Source organism: Dromiciops gliroides, chromosome 3 (genome assembly GCF_019393635.1).
Source record: "Dromiciops gliroides isolate mDroGli1 chromosome 3, mDroGli1.pri, whole genome shotgun sequence".
In the NCBI taxonomy this organism is placed as follows: domain Eukaryota; kingdom Metazoa; phylum Chordata; class Mammalia; order Microbiotheria; family Microbiotheriidae; genus Dromiciops; species Dromiciops gliroides.
Window position 1 is genome coordinate 35,314,873 of NC_057863.1, and position 17,824 is coordinate 35,332,696.

Consider the following 17,824-nt stretch of genomic DNA (forward strand, 5'->3'; position numbering starts at 1 on the left):
CTCATGTTTCCAGTCAATACTAATGGAATGGTGCCATGTCCCTACACCCATTAGATAACATGAGTCATTTCAATCAATCAGATTTGCATTCATAGAAGCTGCAGTGTGTAGCTCAAATGGAAAAAAAAGAGTGAATATAACATGGGAAAGAGCAGCATAATTTTAAAAGTCAAATAGTTTTAAAAAATCTAGTTTGTTCGACTAAAATGGCACTGATTCAACAGCAGATAATAGGCAAACTTTGAAGGAAAACAAGATACCTAATGAATGGGTGTATTTTAAAACCTGCTTTTCATGACAATTAAGTCTGATCATTTCCATAGCAGACTTCTCCTTTCATTATACATTATTGTTCTAAGGACATCTCAAAGGTATAAAGAGCCCAAGTATAGCTTTCCTGATTCAAGTTATTCCAAGGAGTTGTGTTAGGAGGTCAGATCTCAGCTCTTCCACTACCAAGCTGAATAATGTTGCACAAGCTACTTAGCCTTTATGGTCCTTAGTATTTCTCATATGTAAAATATGTAAAAGGCCAGCCTATATCAAAGAATTTTAACCTGGCATCCAGAGGGCTCCAAGGGACTGTCTTATGGCCAAATTTCAGAAAGATCCATGAACTTGATAGGAAAAATTTATTTTCACTAGCCTCTAGAAAATTTAGAATTTCCTTCAACTATTTAGAAACATGATTGTGAGAAGGGGTCCACCAAAGGTATGCCCATAAACACAATACACACACACACACACACACACACACACACACACACACACACACAGTTGAACCCTGGCCTAGATAATCTCAAGGGTCCCTCCTAAATCTTGTGATAAAATAATGAGATTTGGCAGATGCCCAGGGGCCCCACCTGAAGATTAATTTGGAATTGATTGAATTGGGTGAGACTGAGAAACTGACTGAGAACCTACTTAAAAATGATTAAATTGAAACCACAGTTGGCTAGCCCTGAGTGGGGTGTTGTTCTCAGAGGCTGTGGACTATGATATCAGCAGGAGAACACCCTCAACCAATCAGCTTAAAGGACCTCTCCTTTCAGGGAGGGAGACAGGAAGTAGGAAGGTAAGGGTGGAACGCTGGATCGGGCTCTTTTTGTTCAGGAACCAGTGTGTGGTGGCAGGGGCAGAACAGAGAAGAAAGATCTACTCCACGTGTTCTCTATAGGAGTGTGGATAGTTAAATAAAGGTGGCTTTCTCAACTTCTCTATCTTCACTAACTTCTAATACACTTTAATAAATACTTAAAAGTCTAAACTCTTGCTGAATTTATCAGTAATTTTAGCCAACTTCCCCTCAAAACTGGGAGGGGAGCAAGTTAGGACACACATTAGATTTTAAACATCATACTCTAATAATCTATGAATCTTCCAATTTATGACTTTGAAGCTATTCATCACTGATAACTCCATAGCAGTATTTTGCTATTCTTGTAATTCAACGCACATTTTGTAAACCTTGTCCCAGGAGTTACAGTTTTTAATTTCTACCTTAAGCTCTGGGGGAAAGAATCACTAAAATGCCTCAATGTGTTATTTGTTTTTGATTTTTGTTTTTTGGTGAGGCAATTGGGGTTAAGTGACTTGCCCAGGGTCACACAGCTAGTAAGTGTCAAGTGTCTGAGCCCATATTTGAACTCAGGTCCTCCTGACTCCAAGGCCAGTGTTCTATCCACTGCACCACCTAGCTGCCCCTTCAATGTGTTATTAATGTGTAACTTATCACCTCTTTATCATTGCGAGTCACATAGCTGCTATCGCTGTGGAAAAAGACTGCTAAGATTCATGAATTATTCTGGCTACCTGTGGGTTTGTATAGTCATAGAGAGAAACTGTCCAGAGTGAAGACAAGCATTCCTGGGAGGCTAGGATCTATGCCTGCCAAGCCCTCTCTCATGGGCACATAAGCTTATAACCAACCACAGATCTACAGCCAAAGCCTCACACCAACCCCAGTACTGAGACACTTAAGGAGAACTCATAAAAGTGAAAAATTACACTGGTCTCTGATGATTTTGCCTTAGTGGAATAATGTAGTAGAAAGAATATGGTATAGGCAAAGGAACACTTTGGAGTCAATGGGCTTTCGTTAAAATTCCAGAGTTGGTATAGACTTACCTCTGTGAACCTGGGTAAGGTCAATTTTTCATATGGAAAATGAAAGTGACCAGTGTTGGCCTCTATGCATTTCCACATTTTCATTGGGCTAGTCTGTAACTGTGGGGATAGATATCACACGTGTTCTCAGATGCAATTAATTACTCTGTTGCTGGGTTTTACCTAGCTTTCCTACCCCACCCCTCTCTTTGTTATAAGGAAAAGGCTAATAGGAAATTATGTTCTACCCAGAAATTATTATAATTTGAAGAGGGAGTGTGTCAATAAGACAAAAACGAAAATAAAATAAAGGGAGGGTGCTCACTCTCTGCCCAAATTATGCTGTAAAAATATGTTTTATACATATAAATATATGCATATATATGTTTATAATATGTGAGTACTTATAAACATAATGTATATTTTATATACATGGCATACTTGTATATGTTGTACAAGCATGCATACACAAGTGCCTACATGCATGCATTCATGATCTTGGGAGACAGCCTGAAATAGATGGTAGAGAATTGCCCTTAGACTCAAGGAGATCTGGATTTAAGCCTCATCTCAGAAGTGTACAAGTTGTGGGACCCTAGATAAGTCATTTCATCCCTAAGTGTCTCAGTCAATGCAAAATATTATTTTCTGAGATGTCCATCAGCAAGGAACTCTCCATGCTGATTAATCTAAACATGCTATCTCCTCCATAGAATAAAGATTCTTTGAGATAATGGATTTTCTCATCTTTGTTTTTGAATTTCCACTTCCTATTTCAGTGCCTGCACACAGTGAGTGTTTTAATATATGTTTGCCCCATTGGATTAGCTAGCATGGTTAACTGCTAAGATTCTTTCCAACACCAATTCACAGAATCTTATGTATTTTTTTGAGAAAAAAAGGGAAGCTTCTTTCTATTTGTGCAAAATTTTCAGACAAGGACTTAGAGAACAAAAAGTGGCAGGGATCTTAATCCGGGTTGATTAAAGATTTAAGAAGGTAGAGTTAGTTTTGAAAAACTAAAGAGTAATTGAAAGGGGCTTTTTTTCTTTTTAATTTTTAAAATTTATTTATTTTATGTGGGGCAGTGAGGGTTAAGTGACTTGCCCAGGGTCACACAGCTAGTAAATGTCAAGTGTCTGAGGCTGGATTTGAACTCAGGTCCTCCTGAATCCAGGACAGGTGCTTTATCCACTGTGCAAGGGCTTTTTAAAATTAGGATTCATACTGAAGTAGAAATAAAATAATAATAATGGCAGCAGCCTACATTTACATAGTACCAATTTGGGAGTCATAAGGTGATGTTGGTGAGTGGAAATTAGGTTGAATTAGCATACAGAGGGTCAGGATTCAAATCCTCTCTCTACGAAGTCTTGGGCAAGTCACTTAACCTCTGTGATCCTCCATTTCTTCACCTGCAAAATGAGGGAGTTAGATAAGATGGTCTCTGGGCTTCCTCCCAGTTTAGAATCTCTGATCCTATTATTTGAAGCTGATGTCTATTTTTCTTTGGTGGGTTTTTGGGTGAGTCACTTAGCCTCTCATTTTTCTTATCTCTAAAATGAGAGGATTGGAGAAAATGACCTCCAGATTTCATTCCAGTTATAAATTTGCAATCCTTTCAGTGTCCTGACATCTATTCCATTAAGTACTAGGTTTGTATAATGTGACAATTACACTCAAAGAAATCTGTACAAAAAATAAGTTTGGATTTCATTCATTTAAATGCCTTGCAAAGCTTAAAGTGACACATCAGTGTTTGGTATTACTATTTAATAGCTCTCCCCAAAGGAATAAATTGGTCTACTTATTCTGAATTTGGTTGTTTAGTATGCAAGAAATAAGAGTATGGCTACCGATATTTTCAAGGTCCTCTGAAAAGCAATAAAGCTACTCAAGGATCATTTCTGTTTTGTAAAACTCAAGTGTTAAATGAAGATTTTCTCTCATCTTGGTGCTTAAATCATTCTCATTTGATCATTTCATTTTGGAAATAGGGTTTGGAAATGATTTGATTTTATAGAGAGGGATGGGGACCTTCTTTTGCTTTGTTTTTTTTTTTTCCTACAAAAAGAACCCCATGTGGCTGTCAAGCATCTCTTATTTGCTGTGAGAATTGCGTCCTTGTCCTTCACGGGGTCTCCGCTGAATTCAAAGGACATATTGCCGTCACTCTGCCAGAAATGGAGCCATTTGTCTCAGAACATTACCCAGTAGCCATTGGAAACTCAGACACATGCTAGTAGTCTGAACCCAGTTTTCATATTGAAATCATCTTAATGACAAGTTAGTCCCAAACTGAGGATTCAATCCTCCTGTCAACTTCTTTTGTTTGTTTATTTTTGTTTGTTTTTGGTCACAGAAAACTTTGTTCTTTGCAATCCTCCCTTGTCCCAAGAATATGCCATACCCACTGAGCCACTAAAAAGGAAATATGATTTAGTAATGATCACCATGCGGGACTTAAACTTTTTCCCAAAGCAAAGTCTACTCCTTTTTCCCTAAAGAAAATCTACTTTTTTTTTCAAAATTCACTTTGTCTTTCTATCCCCAATGCCTAGCAAAATGTCTGAATTATAGTAGATGTATAGAAATTGTTTGGTGTCATCTTTCCCTGGCTGTCTACCCATTCTCAGCTCACAGATTTGCTTTCCTCTGCTTTAAAAAGTGCAGAGATCTCTGACTGTCTTTGGGCACCAGCCAGAGAAAGCCAAAGAATGCTTGTCTCTGGATCAGCCATGGGGTGGTGGTGACTCTCCTGTATGGTCTCAGCTGCTTGAAAATTAAGGATTGGAATATGGGTAGATAGCAGCATATGTCCAGGCCCCCATGGCTTGCTAAGTATTACCCAATGAAAAGGGAAGCAGGGATGGGTACCCACTAATGGGTAGTTTGATAAAGATAGTTGCGTGAGAAGGAAAATCAGAGACCCCAAACTCAGAATCTATTTCAATTGCAATTAATGAGATGCCCTTCCAGTACTTCTGAGATTATTTCTCATATACCTATGTTTGTGCATGCGTGTCTTCATATTGTCTCTCCTTTTGCAATATAAATGCAGAAACTCTTTTCGCCTTTCTGTCTAGAGTAGTTAGTACATTACTTAGCATAATGTGAGCTTTTTTTTCTTTTTTTTTTCTTTTTTACTGAGGCAGTTGGGGTTAAGTGACTTGCCCAGGGTCACACAGCTAGTACGTGTTAAGTGTCTGAAGCTGGATTTGAACCCAGGTACTCCTGACTCCAGGGCCGGTGCTCTATCCACTGCGCCACCTAGCTGCCCTGATAATGTGAGCTTTTAATAAGAGTTTGTTGACTAGAATTCCTTAAATAAAATTATTCTTTTCTTTCCCCTTCCCTTGCTTTCTCTTCTTCCTTTTCCTCCCTCTCCTTCCTTTCCTTTCCTTCTTTTGTTCCTTCCTTCCATCATCCTCCTCCTCCTTTCTTCCTTCCCTCCCTCCCTCCTTCCTTCCTTCTTTATTTCTTCCCTCCTTCTACTCCTTCCAAGTCTAACAGATTCTGCTTATTACTGAACATGGCTTCTGGATAACCTGTGGCTGCTAACACAGTTCTGGACAGCAAAGGCCCTGGCAACTGTCCTGTCTCTAATAGGAGTCCCTTTCAACAGGAGTGGATGCACTCATGTTTTGCTTAAATGAGATCAAATGTGAAAATATATATAAAGCACATTATACAGTGCTCTATTTCAAATTCAGTTCAATCCAATTCAATAGTTATTCAGGCCATGATAGGTCACTGGAGATATAGAAACAGAAAGGAACAGCTGTCTCTGCCCTCAAGATCTTTTCTTTCTACTGGGGGATGCAAAGGAGTAAATAGCAAAGCAAATGGCACTGATTTAAGGAGAGGAATGAATAAGGACTAGAGAAACCAGGAAGGGTTTATTTATTCTGATGGTAATACTTCTAGAACTGCAGACATCTCAGAGGCGCATTTGGTCCAAGCCTTTCCTTTACAGATGAGGAAACTGAGACAGAAACCTTTGTGGATTTAGAACTGTAAGGTACTTCAGAGGTCACCTTTTCCATCTTCTTCATCTTATAAATGAAGAAACTGAGATCTAGAAAGGCTAAATAACTTGCCTGTGGTCATACACACACACACACACACACACACACACACACACACACACACAAACGAGAAAGAGAGAGAGAGAGAGAGAGAGAGAGAGAGAGAGAGAGAGAGAGAGAGAAGCAGGATACAATGGAAACATGCTTGGTATATATATATATATATATATATATATATGGACCCATACACTTCTATTACTCTGCCATTTGGTTACAGAACTCATGAACTATCTTCAATAAATCATACAATCTCAGGGTTAGAATGGACATCAGAAGCCATTTCATATATGCTAGGGTTGAGACTTTGACTTGGCCTAGCTGGGACCAATTGGTTTTACGATTCTGTTTAGTGTTCTTCGACGATGTAGTCAAAGATGAAGCCACAAGGAACTAGAAGGAAAGATACACTAAAATACTATGAGGTGAAATGTGTTGAATTTAGAATCAGGAGAGACCTGGGTTCAAATCCTATCATTGATACTGTGTAACTATAGCACATGTAAGTTACTTAGGGGATTGAGTGCCAGGTCTGGAGTCAGGAAGATTCCTCTTCCTAAATTCAAATCTGGCCTCAGATATTTACAAGCTCCGTGACCATGGGAAAGTCACTTAGCCCAGTTTGCTTCAGTTTCCTCATTTGTAAAATGAGCTAAAAGAGATGGCAAACCATTCTAGTATCTTTGCCAAGCAAACCCCAAATTGGGTCGTGAAGAATTGGACACTAATGAAAAGACCAAACAACAAAGACTATAAGCAAACTACTTAAGTAACCTTGTTTCCTTATGTGTAAAGAAGAGATAATAACGCCTAAAGAACGAACACCACAGAATTGTTCTGACAATCAAAGAGATATGCTTAAAGAACACTGAAAGCCTTAAAGCACTCATCAAAAAGCTATTACAATGAGGATTTTAATTTAGACATTCACTGTTCTAATGTTCAAGGATTTTATGAATGATGATGGATACTCACTTAAGGGTAATTTGAGTAATTAATCAAAAGACCCAAGTGGTACCCCAAATTTCTAACAGGATGTCAGTTCTTCAGTTAAGTACTCCTCCATCAGGACTTTGTTGGTCAACTTAATTCTAGATATGAATGAGAATTCATGTTGCATGTCATGTTGTATGACAATATCATCTGGAACTTGTAAACACAAGCACAAAAGAGTTTTCTTGCCAAAAAAAATAGTATTTTAGCTCTACCTGCCTACCACTCTGTCTAGGTATCTATCCACATGTTTGTCTCCCCTAATTGAATGGAAGTTCCTTGAGAGTAGAGACTGTTTTTACTTTTGTTCTCATGCCCTCAGAATTTGATATATAGCTTGGCAGTCACTGGTTACCAAGTAAATCGACTTGTTGACTGGTTGAAATACATTAGACATTCTTCCACATGGAGAAAGGGGAAAGAGAGAAGAATCTTGAGTTTGTCCAGAACTTGAAAAAGAATTCATAAATTGGGTATTTCTGTGGACACCAAGGCTGAGCTTTCTTGGGCAGCCAATTAATCTATCAATCAATCAACCAATCAATCAAAAAACACCTCCCATGAGCTAGACCCTGTGCTAAGCAGTGGGAATGAAATACAAAGTGAATCAATCCTCAATCCAATGATGACATCAGGTATGCCAAGACATTGAGGTAGGGTTTGGGCAAAGGCTGAGGCAGGAAAGGAGAAAACCAGTGAGAGAGTTATGCAGAAGGCCAGTCCTGTTCTTGAGACCTATTCCATGTTCCACCATGTCTGGCTTCTACTTGATGGACCCAACACTACTCTGAAATACTCTCTAGTAGTCTAAAAAAAGGTAGTTCTTAGATCTTATTTCCCCCCAAAAAAGAAAATATAGCTTCATTCTTCCTTCCTCCTTATACTTCTAAAAGGCTAGAGTAATGTTTTTTCCTGAGGCTGATTTAAATCTTCCACTTCCCTGTCCCTTTTTCTTTTCTTTTCTTTCCTTTCCTTTTCCTTCCTTCTTTTTTTAAAGAATATTAGAGTATACTTACTCGATCGACATTTGGAGTGATTACCTGATTGAGTCAAAATTCCCAGAAAAGACAAAATGTCCTGCTGGTTCTAAAATCTGTTTATATGTGTGTGTGTGTGTGTGTGTAAACATATATACACATATATGTATTTATACACGTATTTATATATTTCAGCTATTTTTCAATAAGACCAATAGAAACTCCTGTCTTGCCTTTCTATCTCTTTTGTCTTCTGCATCTATTCTATTTTAATCTGAAGAATTAAAGGCTATTAGAGGAATATGTAGTGAGTTTTATTACCTTGGAGGTTTCCAAAGGCTCATACGATTACAGCTGAAAAGCTGGAAGAGGTAATCAAGTCCAAACTCCTCATGTAGAGGTCATTTATTTTAGAACCCTTCCAATACACTTCCATATAAAACTCTAATTTGCAATATTGGTCTTACATTTGGATATATTGTCATTTAACCTTTCAAAAAGTGTTGATCAAGGGCCTATGTGCTAGGAACTGTCCTTGTACTGAGAATACAATGACAAAAGTGCAACCATGCTTGCCTTCGAGGACCTTGTCTTTTTTGGAAGATAAGAGAATATCAATACTTATATATAGAAGTAAATAGAAATATCACTATCATATTGAGATCAAATATTTTGTCTTATTTTTTCCCTTATATTCCCTTGGACACAGAAAAAGGTGCTTTGAACATACATATTCCATTATTATAGACTATATACATATAAATTTCTATCAGTCCATCAATGAGCATTTATTGTAGTCCTAGTATGACTCATAAATCAAAGATCATACAATCATATACTTAGAGATGAAAGGAACCTTCAAAGCAATCAAGAAGCCCTCATTTTGCAAATGAGAAAACTAAGACACTAATAAGGTCGCTGAATTTTCTAAGTCACATAGCTAGGTATAATCAAAGATAGGATTAAAGTCCATGTAGTCCAACTTCAATTCCAGTACTATATCCTTTAGGTCATGCTGTCTCTATGTGGGTTACTATGGCTCCATATACAATTAATTCATGCCTTTCCTGCTGCTGATAAAGTTCTCTAAACCTATCTGGCCTTGTCCTTGCAAAGATACATTACCTGACCTATACTCAAAATATATTCAGCTAGGTAGAACCCTTCAGGTGGTTTTCTCCTCCAGCATGGCCTTCAAAAACTCAGGGTCACCTTCTTGCCTTTATGAGGGGAGCTCTTTCTCTTCTTTAAAATAGTATTTTATTTTTCCACTTACATGTAAAAACAAATTTTAACATTTACTTTTTTAAAATTTTGAGTTCCAGATTTTCTCTCTCCCTCCCTTACCTTCTGCCTTCCTGAAGCAGTAAGCAATTTGATATAGGTTATATATCTACAATCTTGTAAAATATGTTTGTATATTAGTCCTGTTGTAGAAAAAGAAATAAAACTCCCACAAAAAATGTGAAAATAGTATGCTTTGATCTGTATTCAGACTGCATAAGGTTTTTTTTGTGGTTGTGGATACCATTTTTCTTTATGAATTCTTTCGAATTGTCTTAGATCATTGTATTGCTGAGAATAGCTGTCATTCATATTGATCACTGTACAATGTTGCTGATACTATGTACTGTATACTCCTAGTTCTGCTTACTTTACTTTGTATCCGTTCACATGTCTTTCTAGTGTTTTTTTCTGAAATCTTCCTATTTGTCATTTCTTATAGCACAATAAAATTCCATTACATTTCTATACCACTATTTCTTCAGCTATCGATAGACATCCCCTCAGTTTTCAATTCTTTGCCACCACAAAAAGAGATGCTATAAATATTTTTGTACAAGTAGCTCCTTTTCCCATTAAAAAATCTCTTTGGGGGGCATCTAGGTGGCACAATGGATAGAGCACCAGCCATGGATTCAGGAGGACCTGAGTTCAAATCTGGCCTCAGCCACTTAACACTTACTAGCTGTGTGACCCTGGGCAAGTCACTTAACCCTAATTGCCTCACAAAAAAAAAAAAAGAATAAAGGACAAACAACAACAACAACAAAAACAATTTAAAAATATATCTTTGGGCTATAGATTTAGCAGTGGTATTGCTAGACCAAAGGATATGCATAATTTGATTGCCCTTTGGGCATAGTTACAAATTGCTCTGCAGACTGGTTGAATCAGTTCATAACTCCACCAACAGGCCTCTCCCGTATTTGCTTAGGGTTCTGTTCCTCTTGGATCTCTTTTCTGATGGTTAACTTTGTTAACTAATTCATGATAAGATACTAATTGCTAACTGAAAGAATGAAAGAGTGAATTAAATTCAGTGCCTTGGGAGAAACACATGGTGGTGGGTGGGTGGGAATCTTCAAACTGGTGGTAATGCATCTTCCTTAATACTGTTTCCATTGATAAAACAATATCTATATCTGATGCTACACCATTGGACAGAACTCTGGGGGTAGGGGAGAATCATTTTTACATCTCCAGTAGCTATGGATTCTGATGTGGTGAGGGCTACAGTACCTAAAAAAGCTGTTGCTAGGTTACCTCTCCACAAAGAGTGGTCCCTAGATGATGGCTATGGGGGCTCAATCAGAAATTAAACCAATGGTCTGGGAAGTGGGATGAGACCACTGCTCTTTTGGGGTCTCTTGGACACAGAGTTCAAGGTGGTGCAGAACAGATTTTGCATATGTAAAGTGCTATATAAATATGAGTATGAACTCAAAGGAATTCCTTGTTAGAAGTTTGACATTAGCATATGTAGACAGATGACTACAGAGGATATTTTGAAGATCATGTACTATTGTTAATGTCCTTAAAAGGTTTTGTTTCAAATGTTAAACAATTTAATTTGACTTCTATATCCTCCCTCCTTAAACAACTGCCATTTGGTAACAGTATACATGGGATTTAAGCATATTTTTTATTATTATTTATTGGTAGGAAGAAGGGAGAGATAAGTTGTAATCATAGGTTGAAGGAATCAAGCATGTTTAGCTTGAGAGACTAGAAGACTTGGAAGTGAGTTAGATTTCTTTCCCCTCCTTGCCACATCACATTACAGTAGAACTAGAAATAGTAAAGGCAGTTATAGAGAAGGATATTTAGACCTGATTTAAGGAAAGATCTATCTAAACACCTAATATGTGTGTGTGTGTGTGTGTGTATAAGTTCAAAATTTAAGTCTAATAGATCTATTGTAATATAAAATGCAGCAATGTGACACAGTGGACATATGGTGCCAGGTCTGGAGTCAAGAAGACCCGAATTTAATACTGGCATCAAACACTTACTAGCTCTGTGACCCTTGGCAAGTCACTTAACCCAGTTTGCCTCAGTTTTCTCACCTGTAAAATGAGCTGGTAAAAGAAATGGCAAATTGCTCTAGTATCTCTGCCAAGAAAACCCTAAATGGGGGGTGGCTAGGTGGTGCAGTGGATAAAGCACTGGCCCTGGATTCAGGAGTACCTGAGTTCAAATTCGGCCTCAGACACTTGACACTTACTAGCTGTGTGACCCTGGGCAAGTCACTTAAACCCCATTGCCCCACAAAAAAAAAAAAAGAAAGAAAAAAGAAAACCCTAAATGGGGTCATGGAGAATTGAACATGATTGAAATGACTGAACTACAAAAACAAAAACAAAAACATGGAATGGTTTGGCTCAGGAAGCTTGATACAGACAGGAATTCCATGGATTGTTGTTTGTTTGTTTGTTTTTTTCTGTACATAACCTTTGTCTTATATACATATATAATATGTGTATTAATACATAGATATGTGATATATGGCACTTTCTGTATGCATATAATATATAACATAAGAGGTAACTTATAGTATAGTGTATTTGTAAACATATATTGGTAAAAGATCTCACATAAATGATATATGTTGAAATTAGCAGGTTTAAGTGTGTATATGGATAGTATTCCAAAGTCTATAGTATAGTATATTACAGTACACTGTAGTATACATATATTTGCGTGTGTGTGTGTACATATATGTCTGTATATATGCATAAATGCATGCATACATGCCAAAAGTCTTGACTTTAAAAGCTTAAATAACTTAAAGAAAGCTTAAATGAAGTATCAAGTCTTTTGGAACACCATGTCCATGTAAATATACTTTATGTTGAGTTTGTTTCTTACCTAAAGAAAAAATGACATGCTAATAAAGATTATGGTATCCCTTGGAAAGCAATTTAAAAAGTAGGGGAAATTGTGTGATCTATACCTCCCATTTTTCAAACAAGGCCCAAAGAGGCTAGGACCAAGGTCACAAAAACAGCAAATGGGGAGCACATTTGGTAGATCCTCTCTGGAAGATGTACGGAAGGACTAGGAAAGAGGATCATAGGATAAGACAGCTTGGTAAGATTTGTGGCCTGAATCCACGGAGGAGATGCTCACATTGATGTACATTAGGCCTGAAGCATAAATGTAGACTGACTGTGACTTCATATTTCACTGATCATTTGGAATCCTATAGAGTTTTGCAGCTTCTTCCTCTTTCCGTAAATAGATTTATGTGTTCCTCCAGGGCATACATTCATTGGACTTGTTAATTCACAGAAATTAATGAATTTATATATGTATAATGCTCTTAGCTAACATCTTTATTATGCAACTAATTTCCCACTTGTTTGGAGAATCAAATAAAAGAAAATGATTTTTTTTTCAAGTAACCTGCCAAGAGCTCACTTTTTTGGTTGTGTTCATGTGTTGGGCATCATAATTCAAGTCACATATAACAAATATTTGACTAGGTCATTATATGTTTTAAAATAATAAAAAAGCTATCTTAAAAGATGAACAAATTTCTCTGCATCCCGAAGAGGAGTTCAAACACATTGTTTTGAACACATGAATATCTGAGTTTGAGTCTCACTTCCTAGTTATATAATGGGGGGAGAAACACTTGACCTCTGAGGTTTTTACCAGCCTCATATATAAAATAAAGGAGTTGACGTAGCTTAGTCTTGTGTTAGGGTTCTTAACTATTTTGTCTCCCAGACCCCTTGGTTGAATGGGGTACAGTCCCAGGGACCCCTTCTCAACATAATGATTATAATGCAGGAAACAAAATTCATAGGATTCCAAAGAAAACCATTTATATCCAAATGTCATTATCAAACTAGAGCCCAAGAACCCCTGTTCCATCTTTAACAGTATTTGTATGTGTGCATTTGTGTGCTGAATTACACTTCCAATCTTAATCACAAAGAATTGGTATTGTGTTAGATTGGTCCTGCAGATGACCTAGCCATACACAATTGTTAAGAAATTGGATCCTGAAGCAGGGGCCCTGGATTCAGGAGGACCAGAGTTCAAATGCGGCCTCAGACACTTGGCACTTACTAGCTCTATGACCCTGGGCAAGTAATGTGACCTGCATTGCCCCGTTAAAAAAAAAAAAAAAGGAAAGGAAAGGAAAGGAAAGGAAGGAAAGGAAAGGAAAGGAAAGGAAAGGAAAGGAAAGGAAAGGAAAGGAAAGGAAAGGAAAGGAAAGGAAAGGAAAGGAAAGGAAAGGAAAGGAAAGGAAAGGAAAGGAAAGGAAAGGAAAGGAAAGGAAAAAGAAAAAAGGAAAAGAAATTGGATCCTGCAAACAATAACCAATGTGTTAATTTTTGCAGAGATATCACTGGAGCTATCAGGTGCCTTTATAGCCAACACATTGGCTTTCCTGGCTTTGCAGAAATCTTGTTGATTGTTGCAATTATTGGGAAACAGTAATATATGGGCAACTTAAACTACAACAAACTAATCTTGGGTTCACGTAGATTTGCTTCTGAGATTATCAACAAGGCCTGTTCAGGAAGCACTGAAATCCATTCAGCTCTTAGGTCTCTCCTACTGTTAAAATTGATATTCTCCATTTTTCTCTAGAAATATGCAAATGTTAGCCAGCCGTTCTGGGGTTGGGGGAGCAGGGAGAGCAGTGAGGAGTTCAATCAGGGATTGACTTAAAATCTGTAAAGGATGCTGTCACAAAAAGCACCTTCCAAGACTCATGGGCCACCCGCCTCCTTAGCAGAGACAGGCTAATTTATCATAGGACTGTCGTCCTGGCAACAGCAGTGCGAGGCTCTCACGTGACCCGGGGCAGCCGCTGTTGACCAGCTCTCCCTGACTGTCATGTCAGTAAAGGTTCCACTGTTTGCCACTGAAAGAGAAGAAAGAGCATTGAGACTTGTTGAAAAGGCATAATAATGATGGTGTATCCCAAGCTCTGAAAGCATCCCTTTGTCTTGTTGACATTTATTTTCATTCTAGCAATAGAACGCTCTCTAATTTTTGTTACACAGAGACCCCTTATTTATTCACACATTCAATATGGGTTTTTCTGTTGACTGAGAATTTGGTCTACCCCAAGAGAGCCACAAACACCAAACAGTTGAAATTGGGTAACTATTATGCCTTTTGTCAAATGTGTGGTGGTTACATATATTTATAAAAATACATTCAGATCTATACACATATATTTTATGGGATATAATATATGTATATATGTATGTGTGTGCATATATATTAATATTTCTATGTGTGTATCTATATGTACATACAGGCAGTTAGGTGGCTCAGTGGATAGAGCAGCAAGCCTGGAGTCGGGAAGACCTGAGTTCAAATCTAACCTCAGACTAGCTGTGTGACTTTGGGAAAGCCACTTAACCCTGGTTTCCTTAGTTTCATCATCTCTAAAATAAGCTGGAGAAGGAAATGATAAAACAGTCCAATATCTTAACCAAGAAAAGCCCCCAAACTGTCACGAAGAGTCAGACATGACCGAATAACCATATATGTACATTCATATATGTTTATTATATTATACATGTAATTATATATAGATATATAATTTCCATTCGGATCTATTGTGATGATTGTGAAAGCTATTTAATGCTGATACACTTTGGAAGAATTTCCATGTTCGGGGCAGTTTGGTGGTGCAGTGCATAAAGCACTGGCCCTGGAATCAGGAGGACCTGAATTCAAATCCAGCCTCAGACACTTTACACTTACTAGCTGTGTGACCTGGGCAAGTCACTTAACCCTCATTGCCCCCCCCAAAACCCCAAGAATTTCCATATTTTGCTTCAATGAAATGTTGATGCGGTTACTAAACTCTCCTGTTCATTTACTTTCCTCAAGTATAGCCTACTATGGTAAGTATACTTCTGATAAATGAGATATTATGAGTAGAAAGAACATTGGTCTCAGTCATAAGGCTTAGGATTGAACCCATGCTCTGCCATGTAATAGCTTCATGACCCTGGGCATGTCAATTAATGATTATGTTCTTCAATTGGGATTAATAACACATATACTGCATCGTAACATACTATGAATGTAAGGGGTTTTTTGTTTGTTTTTGTAGAGAAGGAATGGTTTTTACCCTTATTTCCTCCTCTTAATGTTTTAAATTTAAGAGGTGAAATGGAAAGAGTAGAAGGGGCTTCAATATTATAGCAAAGGCAGAAATTATTATTATCTTTTTAAAAAACCTGTTGTTTATTTACTCTCTTTTTCCCAGAACCATGATTTTGCTCATTTAGAGAACACATTTTTTAAAATAATAAGCATTTTTATTTAAAGTTTTGTGTTCCAAATTTTATCCCTCCTTTCCTCCCTCCCCTTTCCCTGAGGTGCTAAGCAATCAGATATAGGATATACATGTGCAATTATGTAAAACATTACCATATTAGTTATTTTGCATAAGAAAACAAATTTTAAAATGAAAGAGAGTGGAAAATAGCATGCCTTAGTCTGGGTTCATTCAATATCATTTCTTTCTTTAGAGGGGGATAGTATGCTTTATCATCCATCCTTTGGGATTATCTTGGATCACTGTATTGCTGAGAATAGTTGTCATTCACAGTTCTTCATCAAACAATATTGCTGTCACTGTCATTTGGTTCTACTTACTTCACTGTACATCAGTTCATAAAAGTCTTTCCAGGCCTACTTGTCATTCTTTTTTTTCTGATAAAAGTATTTTTTTCCAGTTACATGTAAAAATAGTTCTCAACATTTGTTTATACAAGCTTTCCAATTTCAGATTTTTCTCCCTCCTTCCCTCCCTCCCCCCTCCCCTAGACAGCAGGTAAGCTGATATAGGTTATATATATATACATAATAACATTAAACACATTTCTGTATTAGTCATGTTATAAGAGAAGAATCAGAGCAATGAGGAAAAACCTCAAAATAAAAAAACAACAGCACCAAAAGCAAAAGAAATAGTATGGTTCAATCAGCATCTCTACTCCACAGTTCTTTTTTTTTTCTAGATTTGGAGATCCCCTTCCATTATGGGTCCCCTGGAACTTTTCTGTTCCATTGCATTGGTGGGAAGAATCCAGTCCATCACAGTAGATCAACACACAATGTTGATGATACTGTGTACAATGTTCTTCTGGTTACTGCTTGTCATTCTTATAGCACAATAATATTCCATCACCATCATACACCACAGCTTGTTTAGCCATTCCCCAACGCATGGGCATTCCTTTGTTTTCCAATTCTTAGCCACTACAAAAAGAGCTACTAGAAATATTTTTGTACAGATAGGTCTTTTTCTTTTAGAGAATACATTTTAAAATCTTAAGAGTCTCCTGGGACTGTAAGAGGTCAGATAACTTTCCCAGGGTCACCCGATTAATACCTGTGAGAGGTAGGACTGGAATGGGTCTTCCCGAGTCTGAGATAGTGCTGCTCTTACAAACCTTTGCTCTTTCACTGTTTCCGTTACCAGAGAATATTGACTCACTGAAAGTCACAGGAAGATCATTAATCATTTTAACTTGGAAATAGTGAGTCTAACTACTCCCTTCCTTTGTGATTCATATTTGTGAGAAGAGCACTTAGGATGAAGAGAAATAGAAAATAATAAACAAACAAAAAACAAGCCTTGAAATTCAAGAGTGGATTGGGATTGGAAACAGGATTGGGAAAGAAGAACAAAGTAATCATGGGGAATTCCAAAGCAAAGATGCCAACAGGTATATGACAAAACATAAAGGCTTAGGGGTGAGACTTAAGATTTCATCTGTGTTTGGGCTTCCCAGATAAAGAAACTCCCTCTGGGAATGTATGATGGTCATTCCTCTACAATGTACAATATCTGCAAAGTGCTAGAAACATATAGTGACTTGCCCAGCTTTCATGGAGCCTGTAGATTTGAAAGGCAAGACTGGAATGCAGGGCCTCCCAGGTTCAAGGTCAGGTCTCCACCTGCTGCACAATGTAGTGATTAGTACATGTAAAATTGTTTTCAAAGCATAAAATACTTCATGACACTTACGTTGAAGATGATGATGGTGCCAATAGCAGGTTCATGTAATGCAAGGGATGGTGTAAAGAACAATGACAACATGTCTTTGGAAATTTTATGCATGAATACAAGTGCATATGCACACACATATGTATAATGCTATACAGATATGCACATGCATGTGCATATTGTGGTAAAATATGAAAGTTTTTAACGAGGGAGGCCTTTTTTGCCTGCTTGGCGGGACTCCTGACGGCGCGGCACAGACGGTCTCCCTCTCTCCAAAGGTGGCCTTTTCGGTTTGGTGAGTTTTTATAAGGAATATAGACTAAGCCTAGACTTAAGACGATTTGTATTGTATTTCTATTTTCCTATCCTTCTAATCAACATCA

At 37.5% G+C, this 17,824-nt stretch overlaps 1 protein-coding gene across 8 annotated transcripts in view; it reads left to right on the forward strand.

Annotated features, from left to right (window-relative positions):
• The window catches only part of NLGN1 (neuroligin 1), a 1,111,477-nt gene that overhangs the window by 630,928 nt on the left and 462,725 nt on the right, over nt 1–17,824 (forward strand). The gene's annotated exons all lie outside the window — the stretch shown is intronic.